The sequence below is a fragment of the Pelobates fuscus genome, chromosome 5, assembly GCF_036172605.1.
Source record: "Pelobates fuscus isolate aPelFus1 chromosome 5, aPelFus1.pri, whole genome shotgun sequence".
In the NCBI taxonomy this organism is placed as follows: Eukaryota; Metazoa; Chordata; class Amphibia; order Anura; family Pelobatidae; genus Pelobates; species Pelobates fuscus.
The window spans coordinates 336,692,605-336,710,669 of NC_086321.1; the positions used below are offsets into that span (position 1 = coordinate 336,692,605).

General features: G+C 43.1%; 1 protein-coding gene across 1 annotated transcript in view; it reads left to right on the forward strand.

The window, feature by feature from the left end:
- The first annotated feature begins 384 nt into the window (after window positions 1-384).
- The window catches only part of CHD6 (chromodomain helicase DNA binding protein 6), a 133,277-nt gene continuing 115,596 nt past the window's right edge, over window positions 385-18,065 (forward strand). Inside the window, exon 1 of the mRNA XM_063455749.1 lies at window positions 385-459. The gene's annotated coding sequence lies outside the window, so the exon portion shown is untranslated. The remainder of the gene's footprint in view (window positions 460-18,065) is intronic.

The window sequence follows — 18,065 nt, forward strand, 5'->3', positions numbered from 1 at the left end:
ATCACACCTGAGGCTGGATAGACTGAAATGCAGAATAGAGATTAGTGTGAAGCCAGCAGGAAAAAGCAGCTCAAATATCCAGCAGAAGGAGCCCCCCTCCCCTATAGTCTCCCCCCTCTCTCCTTGTCTCTCACTCAGTACTCCCCCCCTCCCTCTCCCACAGCCCCCATTTCCTCCCTCTCTCAGCCAATCAGAAAGCACATCTCATCCATGCAAATAGCAGCACAATGGAGCAAAGCAATAAGCGCGCTGCAACCGAACTTGAAACGACCACCACTTGTTTGACAGGTCGCTGGCCAATCAGCGAAGCGCCTGCCCCATGCCTGCCAACAAGCCGGCCAATCGGAGCAGAGAGGAGGCGTTCCCTAGCCATGTTAGGGTGTCCTTGCAGGGTGTCTTGTGCTAAACTTCACCAAATAATAGCTGTTTGTATTTTGGCTGCAGCAGTGGCCATTTTAGGTAAGTTCTCCCCTTAACTTTTAATTTGGTGCATCTCCTGCGAGTTCTCTCCCTCCCTTGGCCCTGGGGCCGGCATGTATCCCATTCCCCGGGCATCTCTTATGAATGAAACTGAGATTTTTCCCCTTGCTTTTCCTCTCCTCCTTTTGCGTGGTGTGCTGCACGGGGGGGCTGGGGGGGATCCTGCAAACGTGTCCATCTCCGCACACCGAGCGCCTGAAAATATTGAATGCAATGCCTATATGTATTTATTATATCCCACCCGGCCTCCCCTCCCTACAGGGTTTTTTTGGTGTGTATTTCCACTCCCCCCCCCCTTTACCCCTTTTGGTTCTGCCCACTGAAATAAAGCGTGTACGGTGGGCTGTACCAAGTGGGGGAGAAGGGGGTGGAGACACTGTAGGGAACAAGGGCATGGAGGTGCTTACCTAGACCTAGAGGGTGATTGTGATGTTTCCCCCCAGGCAGTTCCTTAGTGCGTGTTGCTGGGGTGAGAAATGGGTATATATGGGATGGGAAGAGGAGGGGAGTAAAATAAAGATATTAATACTGAATGGTGACATTGTGTCTATAACAGAACCCTGTGGTTTACAGTACAGGTGGCATCCATATACAGGTCCTTCTGCCAAGCATGCAACGTCAAACCTGGCATCTGTTTACTAAAAGGGCAGATGATATATTTCTGCATTAGCTGGTAGGTGGGTGTGGGTATTACCCACATGCTAGTGCACATGGTCTTTGGTCATGCTATCATAATGGGGTCATTCATATCTTCATTTCCTAATGGGGAATTCATATCATCATCCTACATGGGCATTCATATCCTAAATGGGCTTTCATATCATCATCATATCCTAATAGGGCATTCATATCCTAAATGGGCTTTCATATCATCATCATATCCTAATGGGGCATTCATATCATCATAATCATCATATCCTAATGGGGCATTCATATCATCATAATCATCATATCCTAAATGGGCATTCATATTATCATCATCATATCCTAAATGGGCATTCATATCCTAAAACTGGGTGTACCCAAACATTGCGTGCTGAGCCACTTCTTATATTGCGCTGTAGAATGCTGTGGAATTTGTTGGCGCGTTATAAATAATAATAATATAGCATGGCTTGGCCAAAAGGCAGACCCCCAGTAGCTGTAGAACTGAAACTTCTATTTGATTAGTTTTTTTTTTAATTTCTCTTTAAGGCTGGCAAAGAGTCACGGGAGTTCTTAAACTGGGGGCTGCATTTTGGTCTTCCTTGTTTAACAGCACCGGGTGGAAATGGCTGATCTTCTGATGTTGTGAAGTAGGATTCCCATAATGCAATGTAAGCTAACCTTATGGCAGAGCATCATGGGGAAAATAGTAAACAGCCAAGTATTAAACCTCAACAGCACCGGGCAGCTGTTGGTGACCCACCTAGGGAACCAAAAAGGTGTCCACATGTCATTTATGGAGGTGGGGCCTGTTGGTTTGGACTGGCACATCACACCCCAGACCACTATCTGTAATAAAGATCCTTTTGAGAGTGGAAAGAAATTTTATATATATATCTATATATCTCCGTAATGCAATGGAAGAACTGTATGGTACTGTGAGGAGTTTAACAATATTTTTCAGAATTTACAATTTTATGATTTACTTTTTCTGTTGAAGAATGAGCTATCAATGTTCATTTCATGTACATAGTTTAGGGCCCCTTGGCAGAGGGTGAAATCCACTTGAGCGTCTTAAGAAATACTTTTGAGAAGTTTAAAGCATTCAGTTTAATCACATCCAGAATTGTCAAGAATTCTAAATAAGAATTGTTATTCCTGAGTATTATTATTTATGTAGAAAATCACGATGCGTGTCATACGTGAATATCTTGGTTTGGATGCTGAAATTCATTGCACTGTTTGTGTTAGGCCAGGGACTACATATCCCCTGATGCTTTGCCAGCATTGTGGCTGTTAGATGGTGTGTGTCTGTGTGTATACACACACACGTATATGGGAGATGTAGTCCACAACATCTGGAGTGCTGAAGGTTGCTTAACCATGTGTTAATCTATAGTAAATGGTTTGGCCTTGTATCTCAGAGGCACATAAGAAGTTTTATGTAATCTCTTTCAAGGATTTGTTCATCAAAACTAAGAACTGACATTGAAGTTGCGAATTTTAGGACAAAATGACCAATATGGTAAACATAACTGTGTTTGTTTTTTTAAAAAACTTTTTTTTCCCTGAAATGTACAACACTATCGTCATATGTCTGCAATTCACAGAAAAAAACAAACCACCACTCTATTTTATGGGAGACCCTCAGGAATTTCAACAAATATACCGGAGTCCTGTTACTTGTATCCATTATTACATAATATGCAGCATTGTTGGCTTAATCTGGTATTTCGTGCTGTGGTGGGAAAATAAGTAATATCTCTCCCACCCTTAAATTACATGATGTGTCTGGAGAGGTACAAAGCAGATTGTGTTTACCCAAAAATGTGTTTCTAGGAATTGTTTGGTTATTGGCCTGTACACGTACAGTTTCCAATGTGATTCTAATTTAAAATTCTCCAGTTGATTTGAAATTACAAATCAACAGATTGTGTGTGTTGTTGCTATATTTATGACAAGAAGGGAGATGAGAGCTACAATGTTCTCACACTTAGGAGATTAATGGAGAGTGACCAAGTTACAGTTTTGTGATGTCCTTGAAAGATGAATGGGCTCACTAATTGTAACTCAAGATTTGACAAAGTAAATTGTAAATTGTATGCCATGACACCGAATTTGAAAAAAAATTATAATTGCACTATTTTCAGCATTTGCAATTTCCTGATCTGTTCTTTAGAATTACAGGGTTATTAAATTGAAAACTAGTCCAACCATCATAACTACTACAGCCCACTGTAGTGGTTATGATGAAAGAAGTACGCTGGCGCGATTCCCTAGTAATGGGGCCAACCTGTTTTGCAAGGGTTTAACCTCTTACTAGGGTCCCTGCTGAGTGTCCGGTGTCCTCTGCAGACGGGCAAAGCCGAATACTAATCCTGCCATTAATTGATTGGCTGAGAGTTTCATATAAATATGCACAACATGACATTGGCCAGCTTGGAACTCTTGTTCCTGGTGGTGTAACACCTCCAGCAGCAAAGGGGTTAAAGTATGTATTTTCTGCGTTTCCTAGGGAATTACTGCACATAAAGACTCCAGGCACCAGGACCGCTTCAAATCACTATAGACTCTTCCTCCAGAATCAAATGAAACTTGGTCCTGGAATCATTGGGGAAGCACGGCGCCTTGCCATGCATGTGGATCTCTAATACATTGCTTCTCTATCAGATGGTTTGGAGCAGAATATGGAAGATGTCAGTGGTAACCCTGTGTATAAATATGTAATTTCAAAGAGATCAAACAAACCGAATTAATACATGGCTTGAAATATCCAGAGAATGGACTGGCGGGGCTCCCTGTGTGAACAGTTCTTGGCCTTGATTTTTTTTTTGTGTGTAGCTTGCACAATTTTGTGGACTAAATTGACATAGGGCAAATTGGAACCAAGTTTTCCATCTGCCTGATTGACTCTAGTCGGTGTCTTATTGTGGTAGCAAAGTGAGAGTGGGCTCAGGGGACTACAGGAACCTTGCAAGTGGCTATGGTGTTTAAGATTATCATTTTTAAATGCAGTGCAGACCTCACTGTGAACTAAGTGGGTTTTTTTTTCCTCTTTTTTTTTAGACATGACTTCTTTGCGCTTAAGTTTAAGATTCAGCAGTAGCATTGTTTTGATGCTGTGGCTGCCTAGCTCCTGATAGAGATATATCTCTATCTCTATCAAAAAACCTTTGCAACAAGGTGAAACGCGTCTCGGGCAGTTAGGACTTTTAATTGACCATTATTACATGGTATTTTCATTTCTATATTTTATGTATGTTTATTATTAAATTGTTTTTATTTTGAATTGAGTCCTAGGAGCTGCAGCATTTTTTTTCCTGCTTTACAAGATGAATTGTGCCCTCTTAAAGGCACACTGCTTATTACACCAAGAGCCCAGTAATCTTTGGCTCTCAATAAGGTGAGCAAGTACTTGCACCAATTGATATTGTGATATTGATCTAAAGGGATAATACACTAGGACTTTGTTCCTATTTTCTCTTTTCTTTCTGAGTACCTGGATGTCACTATATAAGAAGTTTGGTATTCTCTTTAAATACCATCACCCTTGTGACTTGAGCCTATCCTCTTAAAGGACCACTCTAGGCACCCAGACCACTTCAGCTTAATGAAGTGGTCTAGGTGCCAGGTCCAGCTAGGGTTAACCCAATTTTTTATAAACATAGCAGTTTCAGAGAAACTGCTATGTTTATCAATTGGATAAGCCTTCCCCCTAATCCTCTAGTGTCTGTCTCATTGACAGCCGCTAGAGGCGCTTGCGTGATTCTCACTGTGAAAATCACAGTGAGAGCACGCAAGCGTCCATAGGAAAGCATTGTAAATGCTTTCCTATGCGACCGTCTGAATGCGCGCGCAGCTCTTGCCGCGCGTGCGCATTCAGCCGACGGGTTGGAGAGGTGGAGGAGAGCTCCCCGCCCAGCGCTGGAAAAAGGTAAGTTTTAACCCTTTTCCCCTTTCCAGAGCCGGGCGGGAGGGGGACCCTGAGGGTGGGGGCACCCTCAGGGCACTATAGTGCCAGGAAAACGAGTATGTTTTCCTGGCACTAGAGTGGTCCTTTAAGGCTCTAAGCCATGTGAGTTTGCTACATTAGATCTTTTTTAACCACCTATTAAGTTTTGGATATACTGCACCAAATTGTTTCCATTTATCTCTTTCTCCAGATATTTATCTCATCGTATATATTAGTATAAAGGTAAGCCATTTTTTTAGCGCTCCACTGGGTTTGTTTGTTGTGACAACTCTGTTTCACTCTAATTACTCCTCACTCTTGCATGTACTTGTGTTTAGGTTAGAGGTACCTACACGTGTGTTGAGCTGCTCATTCCAATTGGGTTCTGTACTCTAATATCTTTAAGCGCCTTATACTTCACAGTCTATTTGTATTTATTATTTATTTTAAAATTTGTATTTTATTAGAGTTTAAGTACTCAAAATACAGCGTTGTCGTGGTAAAAAGGAGTAACAATTTTACGTCAATAATTAGAGGCTGCAATATTGGTTTTGGATTTGTCATATAAGAGTAGAGCTACCATAGACATATGGCACTAAAAACAGGATACAATAGCTGAGCGATTAAGCAATAACAATGATGTGCTTCGGAGAATCGTAGCATTTGTAGCAACTACACTGTCTGGTTGTCATTTCGTTTTAGATTTACAGCTGCGAAAAGCCATGAGGAAGAGTGTGGCTGCTATGTGAGAGAGCCTATGAGTGTCTCTGTGTTAATGCAAACTCTGGTAGACTTTTCTTCGGAACCGGGTTGCCTTTGGGTTTACTCTGCGTCCAAGCCCCTTCATCCCTAGTTTCTCCCTGGCCCACATTGTGTAAGTTCAGCTGCCGGAGGAATAGCGTTTGCTCATCTGTGGAGGACAAGGTAAGTGTCTGGTCTCCCCGTTGAACCACCAGGGATCCATCTGCTACCCACCGGTATCTGACTCCTGTGTCCCTTAGTTGTTTGGCAATTGGTGCCAGCTGTCTAAGTTCCACAAGTGCTGTGAACGGGAGATCATATAGTTCCACAGTTCTTCCATTTGCACTGTGCCCAAGTCTCTTGAGCGGGACATGATAGTGGAGCGGGTCGCTACATCTCTAGTGACTGCTATAGTGTCTCTGGGTGCGTCTCCTGGGGCTGTTGCAACTTTATGGATTTGGAACATGGAGAGAGTATCATGCTTGGCTCTGTGCCTCCTTTGATGCCCATTACAGACAGGAGTTGGACAGGAGTTGGATGTAAGGCATGCCAATGCGTTCTGGTATTCCTCGGAGGCGGATGTTCCATCTTCTATGCCGAGATTCAGTTGTTGTGACGGTCCGAGTAAGTTTTTGGACCTGTCAGGTAAGATCCTGCATTTGGTCCTGGGAGTATTGTAGTTGATGGTCTCTTGCACTTTGGTTTCCACTGCTGTAATCCGCTGTTGGAGATTCCTCATCTCCTTTTGTGTACACGGCAGATCATCCCTCCACACTTCCCTCATTTCTGTTAAAGGAACACTATAGTCACCTAAATTACTTTAGCTAAATAAAGCAGTTTTAGTGTATAGATCATTCCCCTGCAATTTCACTGCTCAATTCACTGTCATTTAGTAGTTAAATCACTTTGTTTCTGTTTCTGCAGCCCTAGCCACACCTCCCCTGGCTATGATGGACAGAGCTTGCATGAAAAAAAAACTGGTTTCATTTTCAAACAGATGTAATTTACCTTAAATAATTGTATCTCAATCTCTAAATTGAACTTTAATCACATACAGGAGGCTCTTGTAGGGTCTAGCAAGCTATTAACATAGCAGGGGATAAGAAAATCTTAAACAGAACTTGCAATAAAGAAAGCCTAAATAGGGCTCTCTTTACAGGAAGTGTTTATGGAAGGCTGTGCAAGTCACATGCAGGGAGGTGTGACTAGGGTTCATAAACAAAGGGATTTAACTCCTAAATGGCAGAGGATTGAGCAGTGAGGCTGCAGGGGCATGTTCTATACACCAAAACTGCTTCATTTAAGCTAAAGTTGTTCAGGTGACTGTCCCTCTTCGTTGCTGGGGATGAGTCTTCATACAAATCTCACTCAACGTGAGGTAAGACTATCTCTTTTGTCTTGGGAGTCCTCTGAGGCCTCGTGCACCATCTTGCCGGAAGCCGGTCGTGTAGGCCTCGCAAATGAGAGTGAATATCGGACATTTTGGGTGTCTCTGGGAGGCAAAACTTCTTATTTTTGCCCCCCATATTTATCTCTGTGGAGGAAGTGTGTGTGTGTGTGTGTGTGCTAGCCATTTTTCGGGATTTTATCTCACTTTGCTGGACGCTGGTACGGAGCTCCACAAATACATGTCTGTCTAGCAATGCAGTTTGCCACGCCCCCCATTTTTATTTTTTTATTTTTAAAGAGTCAGCAGTACCATTTTTAGGATATACAGCTCACAAGTCCATGTTGTTTTCTTGTTTTTATTTTAAAACCTAGGTTATTGGGACACAAAAGTCCTAATAGTGAACTTTCCATCTGAATATTGCTAAATTTTATTATGTATTACGGCAGTATGTATTTTGAAAAGAAACCGAAAATGACTCCCCCCACTTTGTGTGCAGCAGCTAATGGATGATTTTAAAGATAGGTTAGCTGTGTATTTAAATTATCTCTCATTGGCACAGCCATCTTCTTCTTCCACCAGTGTTATACTGTAGTACATCTATGGAGGATCCTGTAGGATGGTGGGATCCTCTGTAGACAAAATCAAAACGATGCACGAGAAATTCCAATTAAATTTCAACTCAATCAATATGAGGCTTTTCAATAATATTCTAACTTGAACTGACATTCCATTGCCCAAATACAAAAAAACTGAAACATTTCTTGTTTAGCAGCTATACCCCAAATGAAAACAGGCGTGCATTTAATTATGCATTTTTTTCATTGGGGGCTATATTTAAAAACCGCTTACAAAAGCTGCAGTTCCCCACTTCTAACCCAGCCAAGACTTTCTTTGGCTGTCCAATCACAGACTTCAAAATGTAGCTCAATGAGAATTTGCTCTGAGCAGTTGTTGCCTCTTAAATTTAGCTCCACTGAGCTAAGCAAACAGGACTGGTTGTCTGATTGAAAGCCGGAGGTGTAAACAATGTAAAACATTTTTAAAGTGCCAATCTGTATTGAAATCTTTTTGATCCCATTTAAAGAAAAAAGTGCAGGACAAACTCTTCACGCACTAAGCATTTCAGCTAGCTAAAGTTCTTTAATGGTCCAAAGTGTCCCTTTAAATCATTTAATGATGCCCAATAGATTGTGAAAAACCAATGGAACTCTCTCAAATAACATAACTTAATTTGTTTTTTTTAATTACATTTATATTGCTGACTTCTTCTTGTATACTCCTTTGGATTTTAGGTTTATTCACTGAGAAGTGTGGGGAAAATTAGAGTGAATTTCAAATCTAGAGCCAACATTTCTCAAGTGAACTGACTTGACTGAAAGAAATCTGTACCAATATGTCTAATGTTGATTGTTAAAGGGTCACTCGGACACCACTAAATCTATAAAGAAACGCTCCAAGCACCATAACCTCTACAGCCAGCTGATAACGGTTACTGTGCCAGGAGTGCCCTTGCGCTATCGCACAGTAAGATGTCAACCCTTTTTGTAGTACAGTTGTTGAATGTTGCTGCTTAGAGCAAAGTTAGCTGGTATGATTTTGGTGCATGGAGTGTTCCTTTAAAGCAGGTGGTAGTTTTGGTCTCATTTAATATGCTGTATATTTTACATTCACAAACATTTAAATAAATTGGAGAATACTACAACTCGCATTTGCCTCTTTAGCCATGCCTCCTTATTCCAGGAAAACGCAGCGTTTCAGTGTACGTACACAGCTCAGCAATTGACAGCTCTGAGTGAGCTGGAAGTCAAGCTGCCTGCATTAGAAGCAGGGGACGTAAAGTCAGACGCATAGTAAGGATATCACTTACAAGTCTGTCTGTTGATTGAAGCAGAGATTTTGTATAGTAGAAGTGACTAGAGGAAAGCAACTACATGGGCTCAGCATCACACTCCAAAGATGGCTAACTGCACGAAACACAGTGGTAGGAAAAATCAGGGTAAAAATATGCAATAACTTAGTATAAAGCTCTTCTTCATACTTTTTTTGTTTTGTTTTTTAAATGTAATATATATATTTCTCTTCCAAACTGCACATATGCAGTTAATCCATAACAATGCCAGACTTAGCAGTTGTTAGAACACTCTCACAGTGAGAACAATAAGCTGTAACCCTCTGATTTCACACACTCTATGTTACATTCAGTTAAATAGACACTCTGGGCACTTGTACAGCTTTAAAGGACCACTAAAGTCTAGGTGCATTGGTCCTGTAAGTTTAATCCTTCAATATAAAACATTGCCGTGTTGCACAAAGGGCGAACTGTACCTTGAAAGGTTAAACACTCCTCTAATGGCTTTCATATTGACGGCCTTTAGAGGTGATTCCACTGCACTGACAGAGTAAAACTTGTGTGTCATGTGATGTTGCAACTCGTAGGAAAGTATTGGATTTAATGCTTTCTTACGAGAAGCATTGGATGTGCAAGAGGCGCTCACTGCGCATGCCCATCAGTCCCAGGTGCTCCTCTATGTTGAGCATTGGATTGGACCATCACCGGAGGAATCCATGCCTCATCAATGACATTGCATGAGACCGAGAGGCCAGTAGCGCTGAGCACATTTTGGCGCTGGAAAAGGTTAAGTAAAAACTTTTTTTTATCTTGTTATGGAAATGGGGGATACTAAACTAGATGGGGGCAACACACTATGCCATTAGGAATACAAAGCTATGGGACACTCGAGGTACCAGAACCCTACAGCATAATATAATGGTTCTGATGCAGCTGCCTGTCCCTACAGGCTGACAGTTGTAAACGGGTTATTTTTTGAGAAACTTCAATGTGTACATTTGTCCCTAAGGCCTTCTCTAATGACTGTCACTCATAGAGCCACTAGAGGCCTTTCTTGATGCAATACTGCAATCTTGGGCCAAAGCATCTCTGAGGAGATGCTGATTGGCAAGTGCCAAGCACTGAATTGGCTGTGATCATAAGCAATGATGATCTCAACCAGAGGAGGAGAGGTGGCACACTGGTATACTAAAAGTTATTTTATTACTTCTGTGGGGTGTCAATACATTTTAATATGCAGGAAAGCTCTCCAGGATTACATATTCGTAGTCCTTATGTTAGTGTTCCTTATAAGGCACACCCCCTGCAAATTTGTTGCACACAATAAAATCATGGGAATCCGGTGCAAGCGTACAGTACCCTTTAGAGTTTTCCAAAAGGGGAAAGGACTGCGGAATTTGAATGCGCAAAAAAGGCATATTGATGTTGGGGGGAGGAGGGTGGTATCTGTGACATAACTAGAGTTATGGTTACAGGATGTATACGTCATCAGTCCTGCCCATGCATCACTACAAGACGCATATGGGATCTGTGCAAGTAGAGCACAATGACACCGGCAGCAACCACAAGACCCCGGGAAGAGGGTCAGGAATACATGTTTGTGTGCCTGACCCTATAGTGTTCCTTTTATTATTATTTTTTTTCTTCATTTTACAAAAGTGCAAATTTCAATAGAAATTTTGCATTTTTTTTCCAAATTAACCTTATTACATTCCCAGGCTGTCAGACAACCAGCCCTGAAACTACTGGGTTCTTTAGTGCCCAGAGCACACCTGCCTTGCAAATACACAGCAGATAAGAAAACCACAGCTTTTGCAAGCTGTTTTTCGGTATAACCGCAATTAGCCCAGTCATGGAGGAACAGTAATTGACTTTTCCCAAACTGTTTCCATAAATTTGGCAGCACACAATGCTCTAAAATTTCTTTGTATTTTGCATCAAGATGACCCTTCACTGGAACTAAGGGGCCTTGTCCAAATCCTGAAAAAAACAGGTCAGTAGGTCAGTAAATTATCCCTACTTTTCCCACTATGCATTCAAGTAGGTAGTGTTCTCCTGCCATCCATCACACTTGGATTCTCCGACTATCACTCCAGTAGAACACATTTCTACTGCTCCAGATTCAAATGGTGCTATGCTTTAAACCACTCCAGATGACACTTGGTATTGCGTATGTTGATGTTGGGCTTGTGCGCAGCTGTTTGGCTGTGCAACCCCCATTTCATGACGTTGCTGGTTTTCCGAGGAAGTTTGGAACTCTGTATTGAGTGGTGCAACAGATGATAGGTGATTGTTACATACTTTGGCATATTGTGAGTCTGAATTCTTTTCCACTTTTTGACTGCTGCTGTTGCTCCTAGATGCTTCCACTTCACAATAATAGAAATTACAGTTGACCATGGCAGATCTATTAGGGCAGAAATGTCACAACCTAATATGTGGCAAAGTTACCACACTTAAAGTCACTGAGTGCTTCAGTACAACCCATTGTACTGCCAGTGTTTGTCTGTAGTGATTTCATGGCTGGGTTTTATGCACCTGTTGGCAGTGTGTGAGACTGAAACGCCTGAACTCCGTAATCAGTATGTGTGTCCAAATAAGTTTGGCCATATAGTGTATTAAAGGGACAGTATAGTAAGGGGTGGGGCGAGGCACCCAAGATGGCTGGACGTGCTTCATGGTAGCTCTTCCTGACCTAAATTTATCTTGTAAGCAATCTGTTTTCATCCTGCCACAGGACGATCCGCAACTACAGCAGGCTACTCTTGTTGCCAGTAGTCACTTATTTTGAGGGATTTGAAGTGCCCGAGCACATTGGATACTCACCGCAACTAAGCCTGAGAATGACGGCCTGGTGCTGGAAGAAGCGGCCCGGTCTCCTCTCCCTGGGCTCACACCTAATCACAAACCGCTCGAAGCCCCGTTACCCCCTCCTTTAGACTGGCAGTGGATATCCCGGTCCCCACTTAGTGTCAGCCTGCAATCAGCCAGGTGTGAGGAGAATAGCAGTGCCAAGCGACAAAAACTAAAGGGCCTCATGCTCACAGCAAAGATGGCAACCAAAAGGGAACATGATATCAGGGCCTCCCACGAGGACCGAATCGAGTGGGCCTTTGAACACCTCTGGTCACAGGCCAAGCTTACCGAACAAACGCAGAGACAAGCAGTTATGGATGTCTCCTGACAGCCCACTGCAGTGCCTGCACCAAAGACTGCACCGAGGCTGGCACAGAAGCCTGCACCTAGGGCTGCACTGAAGCGCAATGCCGAGAAGGCACCCCGACTCAGGAGACACAACCATGCAAGCTGCAGACGCTTACCTGGACCCCAGTCCATACAACAATGTTGTCCCAAGCGCAGCTCACACCTTCGGGTAGTGTGTACCAAGCTGCCCGCGAGCAGATTTCAAGTCTCTGTCCGGACCATCAACAGCTGTCAGATGTGGGAGAACCCAGGACGGGACGGGACGGGACTGGACTGGAGCTGGTGGGGTAGCTATGCAGGGAAACAGCCTTTTAATACACCACCACAAATGCTGCATTGGTTAGTGGGCATAGGCTGACCACCCTTCTTGAGGGCAGGATCGGACTACTACTCCCTTTAGGCCTCAGGTCTCAAGCTGGGCAGTGTAGTGTACCCTAAACCATCATCTACACACCTTACACTTTTAATTGTTGACCACAAGTCTGTTTAGCTCACATTTGTTTTTCCTAAGTGATGGCACCATTGAACACCTAACCTGCAGTAGCTTAACATTATTTATATAGTGTCTTTTCTTTATTAATAATAATAAAAAAACTGTGCTGTATGCCAGACTAGGGATTTATACTCTGTCATTATTCTGCTTGTTGATGCGATTGTGGCAAGGCAAGCTTGTTATATATGCACAACAAGAATAAAGAATGGAAAAAAAAAGTGACAGTCACAGTGGTTCTGGTAACTAAAGCCTGCCCCCTGCATGCATTTTGATGTGAATGCTGCCTTTTAAGCGAAAATGCAGTTTTTATATTGTTGCCTAGGAACACCTCTAGTGGCATTCACTCAGATGGTCACTAGAGATGCTTCCCATCTGAATGGATTAATTGATTTAAATTTTGTTTTGCCTAGCATGAGCAATAGCCTCCCAATGCTTTCCTATGGGAAATCATTGGATTGGCGGAGATCATCAAGATTGCTCTCAGCCGTGGAGGCGGGGCAAGCCACGGTGAGACCGGCATGGGAGAAAAGGCAAGTTTAAAACATTATCAAAGCGATCTGAGGGGGGCTGGTAAGCTAAATAGTTAGTTTACAGGGACACTATAGTCACCAGAACAACTACAGCTTAATGTAGTTATTCTGGTGCCTACAGCCTGTCTTTTTTTTTTTTGTAAACTCTGCCATTTCGGAGAAAATACCTTGTTTAGATTACTGCCTAGTAAAAACTTTAGTGGCAGTCACTCAAACGACCACTAGAGGTGCTTATTGGGCAATTGCTGTAACTGACGTTCAGCGTATCCACACTCTGCATGTAGTAGCTCAACATTCCCCATAGAGATGCTGATTGACGCAGTGTGGCGTTTTGCCTCGTACGAGCTATAGCCTCCTAATGCTTTCTTTTTTTTTTTTTTTTTATTCTTTATTTTTGTAGTGCGTAGGCAAATGACAGTTGCTTTTGAGGTACCCCAAAGGCATTCCTCTAGCACAATACGAACATTTGTTCATGGTAGATCGAGCACATTTTTTATATATATATATATATATATATATATATATATATATAACGATAAAAATGGTATAGCTGTACTGGTTTAGGTATTTGGTAACACAACATAGTGACATTGTTTAACTTTCTAGGCATGTGATTTTTGCAGTGGTAAGGGCTAGTGAAGCTGTGAGTAGGTCACCACATGCGTTAAAGTAAGGTGAGTGATTCAAGTTTAGGTTTCACGCTTGGTTGGGTGGGCAACATGTATAAACATTTAATTACAGGAGCAATAGCTGCGGCACACTTAAAGAAAATAACATGCAAAACTTCTGGCTTGTCTAACTGGCGTTGTGCAGGCTATGTGAAGTGTGTGTGTCAAAGTTAGACTGCAGGCCAATTGTGTTGCTGCAAGCTTGACTTAAAATATGCCAATCAAGGGCATGGCGGACCTCGAGCACAGCTGTAGCGTTCAAACAGAGTCTGCCACTGTAGCGGCTATAGTGCGCCCTATGCAAGCACCCAGAGCGCGTTCGACATATTGGTCATTAGTGAGTGATACAGGGGCTGGCTATACGCTTGGTATATGAGCAAATAAACTAATATAAAAACAGTAAATGTAACGTGTAATAAATCAAAGTATTAGTCCTCTGCTATCTAGAAACAGGATTGTGATAGACTTTAGCCAAACAAGTAGTGGTTACTTATGACAATTAGAGGCTCAATTAGGTAATCAGGGCACGTAGGAGAAAGTTCCGTCCTGTAGCAGTCCCTTAGGCTAGTACTTGGAGCCCTGAGGTTGGCGGCACGCTGAAAGGGGCATAGTCCACCTCCGGTGCTGTCCGTGCGGTTTAACCAATACCGACTCTGGAGGCTTGATGGACGGGCCATGTGCAGAGGTAAAGTTGGTGCTGCGGCCATGGTTTAGCTCCCGTGGGGTCTGGAGGGACTCCCCGCTGATGTCTGGCAGAGAGCTGTGCTGGTCTGCGGTAAGCTATGTGGCTGGTGGTGCTGGTCCATGCGTGTGGGGACTTGTATCTCGCTGCCGCTTGGCTCCTCCGCTTTCCACCCGCTCTCCCCTGTCTTGTCTCCCTAAGTTTCCTCGCTTGGAGCCTTTGGTGTGTAGCTTCTGCCGCTATCGGTGTGGGCCGGTAGCGTGTGCTAGGTTTCAGAGCTGTGTGCGTCGGGGGATGAGTGAGTTTTCCCCTCCGTGCGGTTCTGGCAGCAGGCACCCTCACTTGTCGTTGCCAGGCGTCCCCCTCCCCTTGCTCGTTGGTAACGGTGGTGGTGGAGATTCTGTGCTGCAGTTCCAGCAAGAGAGTCCTTGGTTGAAAGACCCCGCCGGCTCGCTGCCTGGGTGGGCTGTGTTTGCACGGCTCAAGTGCTCGGTGAGTGGTCGCGCCCGGCGGGGCCTCTTGCACCCCAATTCGTGTGTGTCTCCGATTGCCTCTCTGACTCCCCTCCGCTGCACGTACCTCCAGCTTCTGCCATAGCTTGGCAAAGAACTCGTCCAGGTGCTGTAGCATAAGGTCTATCGTTGCGCACCCGTCTCGCTCGCCGCGTGGGGAGAGTGCGTCCGCCATTTTGAGGGATGGAGTCACTTCTCAGTCTTGTGCAGTATCAGCAGCCCGTTGTCGGCAGGGTGAGTCAGGCAGCTATAGGTGGACCGGGATGACCCGGGGGGGGGGGGGGGGAAGGTGTTTCGCCGGGATCCCAGTCTATTGCAGATGTGCCTGGAGAGCGGCCGTCTCTCCGTGGCTGTAGCTCAGGTAGGCCGCAAACCTCGGTGTGTCTAAAAAGTTGCGCAGAGGCTCGAGAGAGGCACCGGTCGACGCAGCATCCTCTCCTGGTTACCGGTATTGTGGTCTGCGGCTTGTGGGTGTCTATGGCTGGGTGTGATACCCCGTTTTTAGTACCCAGACGTGGGAGCTCGCGCTGGGCACGTCTGGGCTGCTTGGCTCCGCCCCAGTCCTAATGCTTTCTTATGTAAAATTGGATTGGCTGAGATTGTCAAATTTGATAATCAATCAAGGATAGCGGAGCGCGGTCAAGCCGGCTGAAACGAGACAAGACCAGCCCAGCTCTGAAAATAAGGTGTGTAAAAACACCATCTTAATGGGAGGGTCTAAACAGTGGTTTTAGAACTACAGTATTTGGAATACATGTTTGTATTCTTGAAACGATCATAAATTTTTTTTGACAAGGAATTCTTTGGTCAGCACAGTTCATTAATGACATTTTAGAATATGCCATTATATCATTTTTGCATGATGGATGTACCTCATACACTTAGTCACTTAGTCTCTTTCAATGCCCTATCCTGACAATAGGGAGGGGCGGGGGGAGGGGGTTTAATCTTGGAAAAAGTTCACTTTGGGAAATGTATTCCAATAAATTGTTTCCATAACACTCCCAAAATTCCCAGTTCAAAATGCAAATGAACACAGACAGGCATTGTGGTTTATACTTTATTCCAAGGGCAGATTCAGAGCTTCAACTAGTGAGGAGTAAATTACTGTGCAGGCCACATTAAGCAGTCCTGACAATCAGTGAGTTTTTCCTTGCCATCTATTATCTTTTATCTCTTTGGACAACACATTTTCTAATTCATAAATTTCCATCTTTCTTATTCAGCCCTTTGCAGCTCCCCTCCATCCCTTATGAAAACCTAATTTTACTTTGGTGTATCTGAGGACTTCTGCCATTAAGGCAGGTGGACATGCACAGTTCTGCAACTTAAAGTGACACTCCACTGCCTAAATCCTAATTTTAAAAAATCACCTTTTATATTTATCCCCAATGAAACCGTGACTGCATTTAATTATGCGTTATTTTCTTATACTTAAAAAACGTTTGCAAAACCTACAGATTTCTTGTCTGTAGCCTTTGCAAGCCCCCATTCTTCCCAAACCCTGATATGGCTGTCCAATCACAGACTTCTCTATGCAGCTCAATGAGAAGTCTTTGAAAGGTGCTCTGAGCTATTGCTGCCTCTTGAGTTTTGTTCCACTGAGCTAACCAGACCAGGAAGTAACAGGACTGGCTGTCTGATGACCAGCCAGGGGATGTGAAAGGATTAATTTAAAAAAGTGAAAATTTCTATTGAAATCTACACTTTTTGGACATAAAAAAGAGAATAAACCCTTCACACACAAAGCACTTCATCAAGCAAAAGTGTTTTGTTTTGGAGTGTTTCCTTAGGTAATGTAGGAGCCGCAGTTTAAGTCTCTTCTTTCTCCAAACGCTGATAGTATTATCAATCGGTCATGCTGTGTAAGGACAGTGGTATCATACATTCCTGCCTTGCCTCTTGTGGCTCCATAGGAATGGCACTGCAGTTGTGCTGGACCACAAAAGTGGGAGAGTGAACATCAGATTAAAATCCCATATTACTAACGAACAGATCTGAAAACCATCCCTAAGATCTGCAAGTTCTCTTCCAAAGCCACCATGTAAAGAACAAAAATATTACATAAAATGCATTCAAATACCTAGGAGTTTAAAGGATAGCTCTTTCCATGGTTATTCCACCCTTGGCTCTACACCTACATCATCCTGCAGTGGAGCATGCTTTTAAATACATCTTCTTCTAAAACGAAAGCATGGGTTGTGATCCCAATGACCAAAATACAATCATGGACTGCACTGTTTCAACCTTCTGAGTCTCATCAGCATGGCACTGGTTCTGGTCTAGGAGTTGAAGGCATATGTCGGCATATATCTATATTCTAAAGTGATAGGGAAATCAATTACATAATCCAACTCATTTAGTACTTGGTTATATGCTGACAGTGATTAAAACAGTTTTACCAGAATTTATTTATGGTGCGCTGTAGGTGTGTGTTTACATAGATCTAGGGATAGATATATTTACAGATAAATTAAGTTTTATGATAGCTTTCCAGACTATTGATGTCTGTAACACAAAGGAGTATTGGGGTGATTCTTTATATACTTAAAACATTTAAATTGGGTCTGCAAAGGTTTTTTTTTTTTTTTTTTTAAATTGGTACCTTCTATTTAGAAGCAATGTTGATGATCTTTGTGGATTTGTTTTTGTTTTCTTTTAGTATTCAAATTCAATATATGTAATATTACTGAATTCTGAAAGACCAAACTTAAGAAAAGGAAGAACATTTTGTAATTGTGGTCTTACAGCTTCTTATAGATAGCTCCCTAATCCTTATGTGGGATTGCCATAAGGATACTAAATAAAAAATGTTGTGTGCAGCACTGTGCATGGAGACGCTGAACTTTTCCCATGGAGATGCATTGATTCAATGCAACTCCTGTGAGGTGATGCTGATTGGCCAGGACGGTGTTTGAC